We start from the raw sequence: 15,556 nt of genomic DNA, 5'->3' as shown, positions 1-15,556 counted from the left end.
TAGCAGTCGACATTGTCTTGTAATTTCAAAAGACATCCAGGGTGGAACCAAGTCATATGGCCCAAAACTCTCAGTGGTTACTAATGTGCTAACTGGGAGAAGGGGGGGACAAGGACATTAAAGGTGTTTACTCAGCCCTGCACAGATGGCGTCTCTGTTCTTATGAGTATCTATACTCCTCAACACCGTAGGAAGCAAAGAGAAAGGATGCGGAGGTGCCCCAGAGCCAGGTGTGTACCCTCTGAGACAGCGTCTCCAGTGCTGGGTATTGTAGGGCAAGCTCTTGCACCTCTCTGCTCTGAATCGTCTATCAAACAAAACTTCACCATCTTTTGCAAGTGACAGAGAGTCAATTGAGGAAGAGATGTTCAGGATCTCTAAGGGAGTCTGGATGGAAGGAAGCTTATGTTCCAAAGTGATTCCTCTGGACAGATAGTCAAAACAAACAAACAAGCAAGCAAAGCAAACAACCCCATATTTTCTCATCGTGACACCTTGGGAGCTTCAAGCATCCCAACTGTTATTTTCCTGTGTTCTCTGTGCTCAACAGCTAGTCTGCTGGTCCCTCTCGTTCCAAACCATTCTTTGTAGTTATTCCAAGTGTCTGGTAGAACTGGGTTAACGGCAGAACACTCTGAAAAAGAAGGCAACACTTCTGCATATGGACTCTGGTCTTTGGAGCTTGGGACCTGCTGTATAGCAGGTAACCAAGCTCTCTCTTGTCAATGGCCACCCTGGCCACCTGGTATACTAGGGGGGGAATGTTCTTTGGGGATGCAGCTACTGTGAGTGGCCTCTGGTCATCCTTTCTCACTGTTATATACAAGGGAAACAATGTCTCTGAATATCCCCTGGGCCCTCCAGGAAATCATATAGGCAGGTCACTTAGCAAGGTTTTTCAATTAATTTATTTATTGTATGTGGCAGAGTGGCTGGTGTGTGTGTGTATGTCTGTGTGTGTGTGTGTGTGTGTGTGTGTGTGTGTGCCTGTGTGTAGGTCAAAGGACAACTTGCAGGAGTTGGTTCTTTCGTTCCACAGTGTGGGTCCCCAGGATGGAATTCAGGTCATCAGGACTGGTAGCAGGCACCTTTACCCATGCAACCATCTCCAGGGTCTTAGTTTTGCAAGCTTTGAAGCATAATGCACATAGTAGCTATTTCCTGGCCAGTGCATGCAAGAAAAGGAGGGCTTGCCAGTAGGCAAGCCGGGAATGTTCTGTGGGTGTCTGGCAGGTGGGGCAAAGTTCACCACAGGTATGAGGCTGATCAGCAAAGGTGGGTTTAAAAGACGTTCCTGAATGCGCCTGTAGGGTGTGGTCTCCAGTTCCCAGGGTAAAGAGGAGATGTGCGCTGAAAGTTTCCTTTCCCTAGTAGGCTTTCCTGGGCGCTCATCGCCACAAATAGCATAGTGGCAGGCCCAGCGTGAGGACAGACAGGAGGGCTGGCATAGCACACATTTCATTCCCAAAGGAGCAGCATCCTGAGGCGTTGGCACCCTGGGGGCCATGTGCATTCCGTGATCAGAGATCCAGGGGCGACGAGCCGGTCGCAGCCTGCCTCTCTGCGCTGTCAGTTGGCAGTGCCCCAGTGTTTGAGCTGGACACAGTCAGCCCCTCAATCCCCCACTCCCAGCGTACACAGAGGGGCCGCAGCCCGGGGCGGGGCAAAGGCGGAGGGTCGAAGCGGCGGCGCCTCCCCGCGACCGTCCTCGATGCCCTTCAGCTTCTGCCTTCCCCGCCCGCCACACCCACCCGGGCACCTTGGCCACCTGTTGCCGCGTGCCCCAGCTCGCTCTTCCTTTCTCCCCATTTCGCATCCTGGGGCTTTGAAGATCAGATCCCGCCTGCCTGTCTACCACCCCACGAACTCCCGGGATACGGGGCACGCGCTCGACGATCTAGACCAGTTCACCTAGGGCACCCGGCGGGAAGCTCTACCAGACCAGCAGCCTTGGTGCGCGGGGCTGGGAGCAGAAGGTCCCGCGCGCCGGGGCGCACCCTCCCACAGGGCTGTTCTTGCTCGGTCGGGTGACCTTGGGCAGTTCCTTCACCTAGCCAGCCTCAGTTTACCAACGGATGCCTGAGCCCGGAGGCACTAAATGGGCATCGAGGAGAGCGGCCCCAGGCCTCTTAGGCCCCGCCCTCCCCCGCAGCAGCCAATCAGATGCTGCCATCCGGGGGGTGTGTCTCGTCCAGAGCCACGGCCCGGGACTAGGGGGCGGGGTTTCCGGGGCGGTCACCTCGCCGCGGGACCCCGCAGGGGACGTCCGAGGGGCGGCGCGTGTCGTGGGGGCGCGGCTGGCACGGGCGCACGTAGGCGGTGCCCGGCCGGGGCCCCGGACGCTGCGGCCCCACGACTGGGGTGACGGGGGGGGGGGGCGGAGGCAGCCGCTAGTGGCCCTCCTGGCGCCGGCTCCCTGGGCGCGCTGGCCCTGCGGACCCGCAGGCGGAGCGCAGCCTCAGGTGCCCAGGGGCGGGAGGGCACGCGCGAGGGCGGGAGCCAGGCGTCCCCTGTCCCGGGACAGTGAGGTGGGTGGACAGGGAGGGGAGGGGCTCGGTGGCGCATGCGCGCGGACCAGGGGCGCGGGTCTGGAGACCCACAGCCACTGGCGAGGGCACACGCTAGGAAGGGCACACGCGTGCGACTTTCGGGACTCCTGGAACTGTCCGCTACTCCAAGTCCCCTCGAGCGCTGTGCGCCGGCTCCGAACCTTGGTGTTCGCAGCTGTTTTGTAGGCTGGAAAGTTCGTGGAGTCCTGGAACTGGAGTGACGCTGGGTCCTCTGGTTGTCCCCCTGGAGGGGAGGGCACACGGGCGGAGACATCGGGGCGCTCCCTTCCCACGCCGTGGTGCATTTGGGCGTAACTCACCAGGAGGCATTTACTGAGACCCTCGGGGATCTTAGAGGCGAGGTAACTCGAGCCCCCTTCCCCCCACAGACTGATTCTGGGGTCACTGATCCTAACCCCTGCTGGGGATCAGACTGGTGGGTTCAGCCAACCCTCTTTGATCACCGGTTTCCTCATTGCTCCTGACCTTAGTGGGCAGGCCCCAGCAGTAGGGGTAGAGGCGATGCCAAAGCTGCTCTATATCTCTGCCCTCCAGAGCCCAGTGCCACAGCGGGTCCTGTGTGGGGCCAGCTTTCCTCTCCTCTGTGCAGTGGCTGAGAAGCTGGCCTGATATGGATAAAGGGAGCCGGGAGTGCCTGTGTCCTAGTTGGGAGGGTGACTCTGCCCCAATACCCACTCCAACTAGCCTGGAATAACTCTATCTCTCCGTTTCCCAAACTTTTTTTTTTTTTTTTTTTTTTTTTTTTTTTTTTTTTTAAGGAGAGAATGTTAAGATTCTAAGAAAAATCCATGGTGGGGTAGAATGTCTTTGGGGGGCCACTCTGCCACTGGGGTGCTCACCCACCCCCAACCTTAGCCCACTCCCTTTCTCTGAAGAAACCAGAAAGGCCCCTCCTCTCCTCGCTCTTCTTGGGGGAGGAGCACAGAACTTTCTTGGGCGACCCTGGATCGTGTAGTGGTTGCAGGCAACAGGGTCACAGTGACTTTCCCAAGGTGGTGGAGAGCTGGGGGGGATCCAGAGAACATATTGTAACCGGTTCCTTCCTTAATGTTACATAGCCAAGACTGAAGTTCAAGGCCCTGCCTTCCCTGTGAACTGACGTTTGTGGCCGGGCAAGTTCAGGATCAAGACCAGGAACAAGAGGCTGTCATCACAGGTAAGAGGGCTGATGAACTGGAATATGTAAATGCTGTCTTTGGTTGTACTTCGGACTAGCCACAGGGGTAGTAGTGGTCATGATGTGCTGAGAAAATGTTTTTCCGGGGTTGGGAAGCCAGGTAAATGGGAAGTCCACATTTCAGTTCTGTGGGAGTGTGTGTGTTTCCCGGCAACTTCATTTCTTTATGACAAGCTGCTTCAGTGTAGTTTTAAAAAGGGCGGTATTGCATTAGAAATGATGTTACTTACCGGCTACAAACTGGCTTGTAAGACTGTCTCTTGGCTGTCTTCATATCAATTCGACTAAGTAGTTGGTTAGTTTCATCACTAGCCAGGGCAGGGATGGCCCCCCAAGAAACAGCCAGATGAACGTGACTTGGTGAACTTGATGAACAAATGGAAGTCCAGAGCCAGTGAGCCTGGTGATACATGAACTGATAGGAGAAAGCAAAGTGTCTCTTTTCCAACATCTTTAACATGTATGGAAACACACCAGACTCATAGTTTGTTAGGGCAGGAGCCTGCTATGTAGCCCATGCTAGCCTGGAACTTGCTATGTAGCAGAGGCTAGCCTTGAATTCTTTATACTTCCATCTCAGCCTCCCAAGTTCTGAAAGCTGAAGTAGTTCTATTTAACTTATGTTTGTCAAGCCTATAAAAAGAGTTTTAAAAAGTATGTGTGTATGTGTATGTGTGTATGAGTATATATGTATGTATGTGCATGTATGTGTGTATGTGTATGTATGTGTGTATGTATATGTGTATGTGTGTGTATGTGTGTATGTTTGTGTGTATATATGTGATATGTATGTATGTGTCTGTGTGTGTATGTATGTGTGTATGTATGTGTATATGTATGTATGTGTCTCTCTCTGTGTGTGTGTGTGTGTGTGTGTGTGTGTGTGCAAGGGATAGGAAGAGAAAGCATGTTTCTAATTTGTTTTATTAACTAACTATTAAGTTGAGAAAAATATTTTCATGTGAATGTGAAAAACAATGTATTTTTGCTTCAAGTGCCTGTCTAATAACTTACTAAGTTTAAATACAGTATTTAGCCAATGCATATATAGATATATGCTAATATATACTTCATTCATTTGATTCATGTTTATTGTATAGCTTCCTGGGGCAGGGGCTACTATGCCATTCATAAACAAGAAAGCCTTGCTCATGAGACCGATTTCTATGCTAGAATTATAAGAAACTTGAAGCCAGGTGGTGATGGCGCACACCTTTAATCCCGGCACTCTGGAGGCAAGGCAGGTGGATCTCTGAGTCTGAGGCCAGCCTGGTCTATAGAGCAAGTTCCGGGACAAGCAGCGCTACACAGAAAAACCCTGTCTTGGGGTGGGGGGAGGAGAAGAAGAAGAAAGAAATGAACTTGAAGGCTAGGGCTGTAGCTCAGTGGTGGAGTGCTTGCCTAGCATGCACAAGGCCCTTCATCCTCAGCACTTCATAAGCCAGGTGCAGTGTGACCCAGGCTCCAGCGCTGGGGAGACAGAAGCAGGAGAGACAAAGGCATATAAGTCGGAGGCTATGCCAGGCTACATGGATGGCCAGGCATAGTGACACATCCTCTTCATCCTCATACTCTGGTGGCAGAGGCAGAGGCAGGAGGTTCTCTGTGAGTTCAAGGCCAGTTTGGTCTACATAGAGTTTGGGGCTGGGCAGTGTTACACAATGAGACCCTCTTTTTAAAAACAAAAACAAAAATATAAAGCAAACAATAATAACAGTAAAGCAAGCAAGCAAACAAACAAAAAGAAATTTGTAACTATCCTCACGATGGCTAAAAGATGAAGAAACTGAATGTGAAAGTGGGGGTCTTATCCTTTTGTGGCTCAGGACCCTTGTCCCCTTCTAATGTTATGATTATCTGTGTTTTTATAATATCATTGAGAAGATTTTACTAAAATATCGGTCGAAATGTGTCTTTGCCTGTTGTCAATCCATTTTAACTACAACAAATGTTCTCCCCCTCCTCCGCTCCCCCCAAGATGATGGTGTTCTTGGTGGCAGATGCTGTGCCGGAACTTTGTGGCGCCACAGCTGAGGTTGCTACCTGTTGAATGTCTGCTTTGAGTGGTGGAGGGAGGAGAGGGTCCCTGTTTGTATTTCTGATTTTGTCAGCTTGATAGGTACTGTTTAGAAAATACAGTTTGACTGACATGGTGTGGTACATGTCTTTAATTCAGGCATACTGGAAGCGTTGGCAGGTGGATCTTTGTGAGTTCGAGGGCCTGGTCTACAAAGTGAGTTCCAGACAAACCAAGAACTGTCTCATGAATAAATCAAACAACTAATTAATCCATTAGCTAGTAAGCTATAGTTTCTGTGAACGGGACAAACATTTGCTATGTCCGTGGCTTTAGCCTTTTTAATGCACCGAATGAGCTAGAATGTCTAGGGCCATGTACTTAGAGAAAATCAGGCACGGAATTTAAATCTGCAGCGTGGCGATAAGAGGGGGTTTGTGGGGTTTCTGTTCGGACTGGGTTATTGAACATCAAGAATGAGCTGTGAGGAGGTCCGCCCCCAGCTGCAGTCGGGTTTTCAGTGGGAGCTTCCTGAGAAAGTGCTAGGCTAACAGCACGCTTCGCCCTTGAGAACAGTTGTGTTTCGTACATGCCTTGGACTTCCTGCGGAAAGGAGCTCCGTGCATGTGGCTTTTCACAGTGTTGTATGAACGTACTCAATCTTCGAAGGTCTGTGTGTGTGTGTGTGTGTGTGTGTGTGTATGTATGTGTGTGTGTATGTATATGTGTGTGTATGTATGTGTGTGTATGTATATGTGTGTGTATGTATATGTGTGTGTATGTATATGTGTGTGTATGTATGTGTGTGTATGTATATGTGTGTGTGTGTATGTATATGTGTGTGTGTGTAAGGGGTGGGAAGAGAGTGCAGGCTTTGCCTCTGCAGTCCTTAGTGGCTAAGCATCAAGAGGCGGTGACTGTGGTGTCCAGCAAGAGTGTGAGCACCTCACACGGTGAAGCCCTTGTTCCTGGACAGAGTCTTCCTAGTTGAGCTGAGCTGGTGTGAGATCTGCATAGGGTCTGAAGGCATGCTGGAAAGTTTGCACTGGAGAAGCACCCGGAGACAGCAAGAACGGTGTGATGTCATTTTGTCATGACATTTGGGTACCCCGCCTCTCGGCTGCCACCTGCTAGGTCACAGACTCTGTCCAACTCCCTAAACTGCTGCTTCTAAACAGAAAGAAAGCTTCCTCTCTAGATTGCCTTTGAGGGGCTGTGGGGCTGAGAAGCAGTAGCTGAGAGCACCGAAGCCATCCAAGTAGCTGTCAGGGCAGCTCAGGATCTAGGACACCTGTGTCTCTCACCTACCCCAAGCCAACCTGTTGCTGCCAAGGCTTTTTGAGTTCTCAGAGTTTGAGAAAGAGACTCGCTCGCTATCCTCCCATAGTCTCCCGTGAGATTTCAGTTTGAAACACAGGTAAAGGAGGAGGCTCTCTCAGTAAGACTGACCACAATCATCATCACAAGTGATCCCTGTTAGCTTAGAATGGGAATGTGACCCCAGGACTTGGTGGGGACAGACAGGTCTTGCCATGTTGCTCTTACTCCAGTGTATCCTCAGAGTGTCCAATCTATGGCCAGTAGGCAATGAGTTTATCAGGATAGCTATGAACGCAACCCAGTGTGTATGTAGATGGTAGAAGTGTGCAATGTCAAAAGGTCAGATACCCATTAGATGACACCATACTGAGGAAACCTATGTACTGGTTGATTTTGTACCAGAAGCTAGTGTCATCAGAGAGGAAGGACTCTTAGTTGAGTAAACGCCTCCATGAGATCCAGCTGTAAGACATTTTCTCAATTAGTGATCAAGGGGGAAGGGCCCAGCCCATTGTGGGTGGTGCCATCCCTGGGCTCTTGGTCCTGGGTTCTATAAGAAAGCAGGCTGAGCAAGACATGCAAACCAAGCCAGTAAGCAGCATCCCTCCATGGCCTCTGCATCAGCTCCTGCCTCTCCAGGTTTCTGCACTGTTTGAGTCCTGCTCCTGACTTCCCTCAGTAATGAACAGCAATGTGAAGGTGTGAGCCAAGTAAACCCTTTACTTCCAACTTGCTTTCTGGTCATAATATTTTGTGGCAGCAATGGAAAGCCTAACTAAGACACCTCCTAAAAGGCAGCCTCCTGCAGCTTACTGGAACTCATGTATAGGTATTGTCTGGCACTACGGCTCCTGGAGAGTCTGCCTCTCTCAATGAGTCTGGATTACCGAGAGCCAGGGTAGGGACAGGGAGGGTTGGGGTGGTGGGTCTGGATCTGTTCACTGTTGATCTGCTAGCATCGTAGAAACTTGTAGAATCTCATTGAATATGTAAATGGTTGGCAGAATTGAGATCAGCAAGGAATCACTGTCATGTACCCTCGCACGTGTGGGAGCACTTATCTGGAACGGCTGGCATCTCAGAGCCAGCAAATGCTGTACTTTCATCTCCACTGTGGGGTGGTGCATGCATCTTCACAGTTGGCAACTCCCTCATGCCCCGGATGTAGTTCCCATGGCAGCCAGGTTAAGGTATGATGGTTGCCATCAAAACAGTGTGTTTGTAATTATTACTAGATTTAGGAGCTACTGTGTATGATATAGACTTTTTTTAAAACTAAAAAATCTGAAGATCTGTTTAAATAAAATGCTATTATTTTTTTAAAATTTCAACACCAACCATGGATTCAAATGCCAAACACATGCCTTAAAAAGCAATGTGGGTAAAGTTTTGCGAGTTGGGACATGTATTATTGTTATCATTATCATTATCATTATTATTATCATTATCATTATTATCATTATTATTATTATTATTATTATTGTAGCTTTGTTGGGACATGTACTATTGTTGTTATAATGTTTGAGTGTTTTGCCTACATGTATGTCTGTGCATCATATGCATGCCTAGTGCCCATGGAGGCCAGAAGAGGGCATTGGTTCTCCTAGAACTAGAGTTAAAGATGGTTGTAAGCTGCCTTGTGGGTGCTGGGAATCAAATCCAGGTCCTTTGGAAGAGCAGTCAGTGATTTAACCACCAAACCATCTCCTAAGTCCTGAAGTCTTTGCATTTAATGGGTCAAGAGTCTTGCATGGGCTGTATGTCCTCAGGAGAGGCTGAAGAAATTAAGTTAGCACCCCTCAGACTGCTTTTATTTTTGCTGGATGTTGAGATCTGGAAATAGGAGGTGGGGGGGCGCGCGAGCATTTCTAAGTGGATCCCCTTACTTCACACTTGCTGCTTGGAGAACACAAGAAAGCCTTTGAAAAAGCATCAGTCTGGATCCTAAGAGTCAGGGCTAGAGCACAGAATGGTTGATTGTCCCAAAGGTCATTGAAACTTGTGAACAACTCAAGATTAGGGTAAAGTCAGAATGAGGGGCCCTCAAGCTTTTGACAGCCATCTGTAACTGAACAAGTCGGTGGTTATGTGATAACTATTCTGAGGTGACTAGCAACCAGTATTGAGAGAGACCTAGTAATTAGAGGTGGATGGGTGGACGTGCCCGGTTCTGAAACACACCAAGACAGTGGCAGCCAGCTTAATGTGAACATTCACAGTGAGACAAGATGACGTGTTAAAAAAAAAAAAAAGGTATGATTCAGTCATGCGCCAGCAAACAAATCTCAGTGCCCCAAAAGCAGGCCTGTCCCCACCATGCTAAATTTGGACGGGTCTTATTGGAACAAGTTTTAACTGTGTCTTCTAGGTGGGTTCTCTGTGCGGATGTCTTAATGGTTTGCCAACAAGAGCCCTGCTCTCTGATGTCTAGAAACAATGAGATGCCCCGATGCAGCCCCGACTCCATGGCATAGTTTGATAGCTGAGGCAGGGTCTCACTCTCCATCCCCTCACTTTCTGTCCCTGTGCATAAAGAAGGACGCTTGAGAGAAGAATCCGTCCTGAGAACATTGGCTGCAGTGGGGTCATGTCTGAGTAGGTGAAAATTACTGACCATGGAAGTCAACCTGCTCATGTATGGCTACACTGCCCTTGGACTTCACAATTTAGGGAGGCTACCGCCCCCACATACACATACTTTGAAAAAATGCTGCAGATGTTGCCAGATGCAGACAGGGGGAGCTTCCCAAGAAGGAACCTAAAGTCCTTGAAATTGCAGATTGTGACCTCCATCATCCCTCCTCCCAGAAATGTCACTTTGTCCAATTTGTTTCCTGTTAGAAAAAGACATTTTACTGCTGTTGTTTTTGAAGTCATAAAAACAAGTCTGGCCTGCTGTGTTCGGTGTGTGGCATTGATGGAGGAACCTCACTTTTAAAAGAGTTCGGGGATGAAAGGATGAGCAGGTGCGCGTGCCCTCAGAAGAAAGGAGGCTTGCATCAAAGAAAGGGGTCTGAGTGTCTAAACGTGTGCAGAGCCAGTGCTCTTTAAAAGACAGAATTGGGAGAGCTCACGTGCCCGTGATATCAACATGGGGCAAAGCCACATACAGCACACGCCTATCTGTATTTGGGAATCTAAGGCAGGAGAGTTGCCATAAGTTCTTCAGCAGCTTAAGCTAAGGGGGCAAAAGCAATGGGGCTGTGGGTTGGAAAGGTTGGTGGTTTTGGGGGCACTAGCCAAAGCAGAAGCAGAAGAGGGTGAACGAGAGGGTGAACTGCAGGTGGTGAACACAGGGCACCCATCCTTTCCTCTAGACCTGGAACCTGGTTGCGACCCCGAGAGAGGAGTCGGGGGTGTATATCTGGACTGGTAAGTGGAGGCCACCGTGAAGGTTGCAGTTCTCAGCCATAGCAGTAGATGGATGGCTTCCTGCTAGAAATAGTAAGGCTCCTTGCAGGGTCCCAGGCTTGTATGTAGATGGCAGGCAGGGAGCTTAGCAGGATTCAGAAGGAAAAGTGATACATGCACAGCTCTTTTACACCACAGACCAAACATTATCAGCTTTTCCCCTGCCCTATTCTCTACTTGGATGAATCTAATAAAGGTAGCTTTTAGTGTCTAGGGCAGAAGTCTAACGAAGGTGAATGTTTAACCACGCTCAAGGGCAACTGATAATCTCAAAAGCAATAGAGGCAGAGACCTGGAGAATGGGAGCCAGAAGGAAGACTCCAGGCAGGACTTCCTTGACTAAGAGAGTACAGTCCTACAATGAGCTGTGACTTTTGGAGAAATGAGTGAACTTAGAGGGGGCTTTCCTGGTGGGAGAAAGCATCTTCTCGTAGCTATTTTAAAACACTGCTCACATGTGAAAGAAGGTTTGGTAGAGGTCCTTCAAGAATGAAGCCTCAGGGAGAAAAGGAGGTCATTGAAAAGCAGACCTGGGGGGATGGTAATATGTATTGTGGCATAAAATGAACACATTCACACCCCAGTTTTTCTGAGAGCATCCTACTTAGACACATAAAGGTACATTTCCGGAAGGCCCGATAACATGGACTTTGTGATCTTTCAGAATTCTCAGGGCTAGTCCCCTGGACCCAGCCAGTCCCTCCACCACTTGCCTGGCTCCTGCACTTTGCCATCCATCTCAGAACTCCAGATCCAAGCCCCCCTGTGACCTTGCCACGACGCTCAAGCTCTGTGTGTCTTGTCCTGAGCCACCCTGCACTCTCCTCTCTCCTTGTTCCCCCATCTCACTGACAGCCCTCACCGGGGCTGGACTGGGGGGAAACAGGCCAGAACAAGCCTCAGGGTCCTCCTACATCACTGAGTAGTTTTCACCGGGCCTCAGTTTCCTTGTCTGAATGAATGTAGGCACAGCAGTGCTTTTCACAGACGGTTCTGCCTGGCAGGCTATAAGAGCTCATAGATGCTGGCGTGTCTTAACTCTCTCCCCCTACCCATCTGCTCTTTTCAGACACTCCTGAGTTTCAGAGGTGACCAGACAGGCACAGCCAGGATTACCCAGGACTGACATTTTCTACTCTGGCATCTTATAGTTTTTTTTCCCCCCACTCTTTGCTTCTTTTTCCAGGTCCTCCCTTAACCCCAGAGTTTGTTCCTTTCAGATCTCAGCTGAAGACGTCCTTGTTTGGCTTCTCCCTGGGCCTCTGGACAGAATGTCAGGTGCCTCCTGTCAAAGCATGCATGTGCATGTGCACATGCACGTGTGTGAACACGAGCACATTCACATCTGTGTGTATGTGCAGATGTACTCGTGTGTGTGTGTGTGTGTGTGTGTGTGTGTGTGCACATGTACTTGTGCCTGTGTGTGTGGTATGTTTGTTCCCATGTAAGTTGAAGAAAGTGGCTCTCCCCAAGACTCGTATAGCTGTAAGAAGTCATGTTCTCCTTCTTATGCTCCACTTAGCTCGGTAGCAAGCAGTGCGCTCTGTCTGTCTGAGAGTTCTTCAAGGCTGCATCCAATGCTACTTCCCTCCTGAAGTCTTCATGATTCTCCTAGAAATTGGGTGCAAAGTGTGTGTGTGTGGTGTATAAGTGTGTATGCATGCGTGTGTGTGTGTGTGTGTGTGTGTGTGTTCGTGTGCATGCATGTATGTCTGCTCATGTGTATGCATGTGTGTGCATGTGTATGATGTGTGTATGCTTGTGTATGATGTGTGTGCATGCATGTGTATGCATGTGTGCACACGTATATTTGTGCATGTGTCTCTGTGCACACACGAATGTGTGATCCATATGTAGGAAACCTTAATGCCAAAGGCATTAGATTCCCAGGAGCTGGAGTTTTGAGCAGTTGCAAGCTGCCTAGTGTGGGTGCTGAAAACTGCTGAGCTATCTCTCTAGCCCTCTCTACCTTACATTTTGAGACAGGATCTCTCTCGGAATCTAGAGCCTATTGATTTGGTGACATTGACTTACCAAGGAGCTTCAGGAGTCCACCTATCTCTGCCCCAGTGGGGGTGCAGGCACATGCCTCTGTGCCTAGATTTTATGTGTATCCAGAGCCGGGGAATCCTTGCTCTGAATCAGTCCTCATGCCTGTGAGGCAGCCACATTCCTACCTAGTCTTCTCCCCAACCCTGGATACAGGATTCTTGCACATCACATACTCAGAGATGGTTGGACTCTCTGCTTCTACTCCTTCTTTCCTTGGAGTCTACCAGACACTTGTTCCTAGGCTCATTATTTAGTCAATAGATATTTATTGCACCCAATGGGTGCCAGACTCTGTCCTGAGTGTGGGGCGAGCAGTGAGGAACCCCAGGGATCGCCCTTCCCTTCCCTTCGCTCTTGCAGTCCCTCTTCCTACAAGGAGGGGCAGGTGGGTCAGGAAGCATATGCCCTGTGGTGTGGAAAGACCCCTCAAAGAGGGTCCCATGGACCTTCAGGGATGCATGCACAGGGCTTACCAGTGACTTCATTCTGCAGCACAAGAGCACGTTCGTCTTAGAAATTTGGAATGTCCCTTAGCTAAAAGAAGTTGAAGGAGAATTAGACTCCCTCAAAATTCACAAATCCACAGAACCCACTTCCAGGACTTCTCATTGTGATCTCAAAGTATTATGTGCTGAGCTAAACTCCTCTTGACCCACATCGGCTGGCGGGATCTAATCTTAGGTGATTATTAACTCTAATCAGGAATCTAATGACCGATATTCAGGAAGCGTTGCCCATTTAATCACCACGCCTACCTGTCCGCTTCCTGCCGTGGAGGGGTCCAGCACCCTCAGAGCAGTGACCGTTTTCCTCCGGCCAGCAGGTCAGCGGCTTCCTGAGATGGAGTCTGGGAGGATAAGAACCAGGCTTTGGGGTATAGCGGGATCCACACCATTCAGCTTAATTGGTCGGCATGAGGTAAACTGTTCTTAGACAAATATAAGCTTCTCACCCAGGCCTGACTGCTAGAAGAATCAAAAATGGGTGTGAGCCCGGGTCACTCCTCAATTTGTTTGGTGGGTTTGGGGGATGGGGAGGAGATCTATACTGTATCTGAGGGGTCATGAGCCCATTAGATCACGTGGAAGTAGAGCTGGTCACTGATGTCTCTGAACAGGGCACCCTGATTGCCTGCCCTTGTGCATGGGGACACAGGCAGTGAGGTAGATCTGAGGGGTTTCGTGTTTCTTTTAGCATCAGGCTGTGAGGATGATTGTATGTCATTTACATGGAATGACGTCCATCTGTCCTCGGTCTATAGTTCTTACCCACCAGATCCTGTTCTTCTTGCAAGATGCCCGCTAAGATCTGGTCCAATCATGGTGGCCCCATCTGCTGTTGACACCAACCTTTCCACTTCTCTCTCACACTGCCTGTCCCTGGCACTCCTCTGCCTTCACCTCAGCCACATCTTCTGCAGCATCTTGGATTCCAAAGGGCAGGAGTTCTCCCCTTGTGAGAGCTCAAGTCCGTCCCCGTTTACCCACCCTAGGTATCAGGATGGTCGCCACCTCCGCCTCTGTAGTACTAGTCTTCTGAGGTACCAGAACTGAGGGCCACAGGCTGTGGGCTTTGAGGATAGGGGGTTCTCCTGATTCAGGAGGTAGATGTCTGAGCCCTTTGCCTACGCTTGTAACTTTAGCATCCATGATGGCCACAGCCCTTCTGCTCTATAGCCCTCCAGGGCAGCCCTGCCGTGACTTCCTTTCTCGTCAGAAAGCATCTAATTCTCCGTCTGTGGCCACATTTCTGCTTTAATGTTATGTAGCGCATATGTGTGTATGTCTGTGCACATTCATGTGTGCAAGGGAGCACATGTGGGAGTCGAGACAACTTTGGGGGAGTCTGTTCTGGCCTTCTACTTTGTGGAGCTGGGGACTCTTTGGTTAGTTCCTGTAAAGTGTATACTCCAAGCTAGCTGGCCTGAATGCTCTCCAGGATTCTCTTGTCTCTATCTCCTTCACCATAGGAGTGCTGGCATTAGCCACAGGACCCACCGCATCCCTGTAGATTTATGTTAAGTTATTACATGATTGGACAGGTAGAGGAGGTGGTAAAAAGGAGAGGAAATGGAAGAGGAGGAGTCATGGACTAAAACAGAAGATGAGGAGTCACAGGAGGAGAAGGAGAGGAAGGAACGGGAACAGGAGGCCGGCAGGTTATAAGGGATCTCCTAGGAGGGAAACAGAAAGGTTAGTAGTAAATCTGCCCAATATAGAAGTGCAGTTTGTGTTCCTAATTACTGAGTTGTGTTTCCACTGAATGGGTTTATTTGGGTTGAAGAGACTATTGCAACACACCCCACATTTTATGTGATTCTGAGGATAGCCCTTGGGTTGGCAGGCTCGCACAATCTGTCTACTGCTCAGCCACCTCGCCAGACCTGTGTTTCCCCTCTCTGATGAAGATGTCCGTTGCTTTGCCTTAGGCCTAACCTCCATTACGGCAAACTTGCTTTATCCTTATTGATAACTCACTTGCAAATAACGTCCAACTCTAAGGTATAGTGAGTGGAGGTTGAACACTTCTGTGAGGAACACAGACCAACTGATCATAACACACACACACACACACACACACACACACACACACACACACACACAAGCTCACTGCAGAGTCCTCTGCCATGAGAGAGAACAAGATGGAAAGGTCTGGGCTCAGGATACAAACAGCTCTGGAGCTATTTGACCTCTCAGGGCTTCCGCCTCCAAGCCCACAGTGTGTGTGGCAGCTGACCCTCTGTGGAACTTTGAGGTCACTGTTCATTGTTAAATGTGGACCTGGCATGAGGAGATAGTGATGGCCAAAGAGAGAGGCTGTGACTGGTCATAAGTTGGTGTGGTTACAGGTCACAGTGACCTTGCACGGGACAGGGGTGAGATATTCAGAGTTGCTGTTAGAGCCTAGTACGGCAGCTGCCCCTTCCCTGCACGAGGCTGGTGTAAGGGGAGAGTGAGCATGCTGTCTTCTTAGGGTGTGAATGAGCGGAGAAGGAGGGCGTGGGAGAAA

General features: G+C 49.6%; 1 protein-coding gene across 2 annotated transcripts in view; it reads left to right on the top strand.

Annotated features, from left to right (window-relative positions):
- The first annotated feature begins 2,639 nt into the window (after window positions 1-2,639).
- Window positions 2,640-15,556, top strand: part of PPARA (peroxisome proliferator activated receptor alpha) — a 59,580-nt gene continuing 46,663 nt past the window's right edge. Inside the window, exons 1-2 of one of the 2 annotated variants that reach the window (XM_080938914.1) lie at window positions 2,640-2,911; window positions 3,629-3,726. The gene's annotated coding sequence lies outside the window, so the exon portion shown is untranslated. Of the gene's footprint in view, window positions 2,912-3,590; window positions 3,727-15,556 lie in introns of those variants that run through there. The other variant, XM_080938915.1, reaches the window with a different exon arrangement.

Source organism: Micromys minutus, assembly GCF_963924665.1.
Source record: "Micromys minutus genome assembly, chromosome: 27".
Lineage (NCBI taxonomy): Eukaryota > Metazoa > Chordata > Mammalia > Rodentia > Muridae > Micromys > Micromys minutus.
This window is presented reverse-complemented; position numbering and strand designations above follow the sequence as displayed.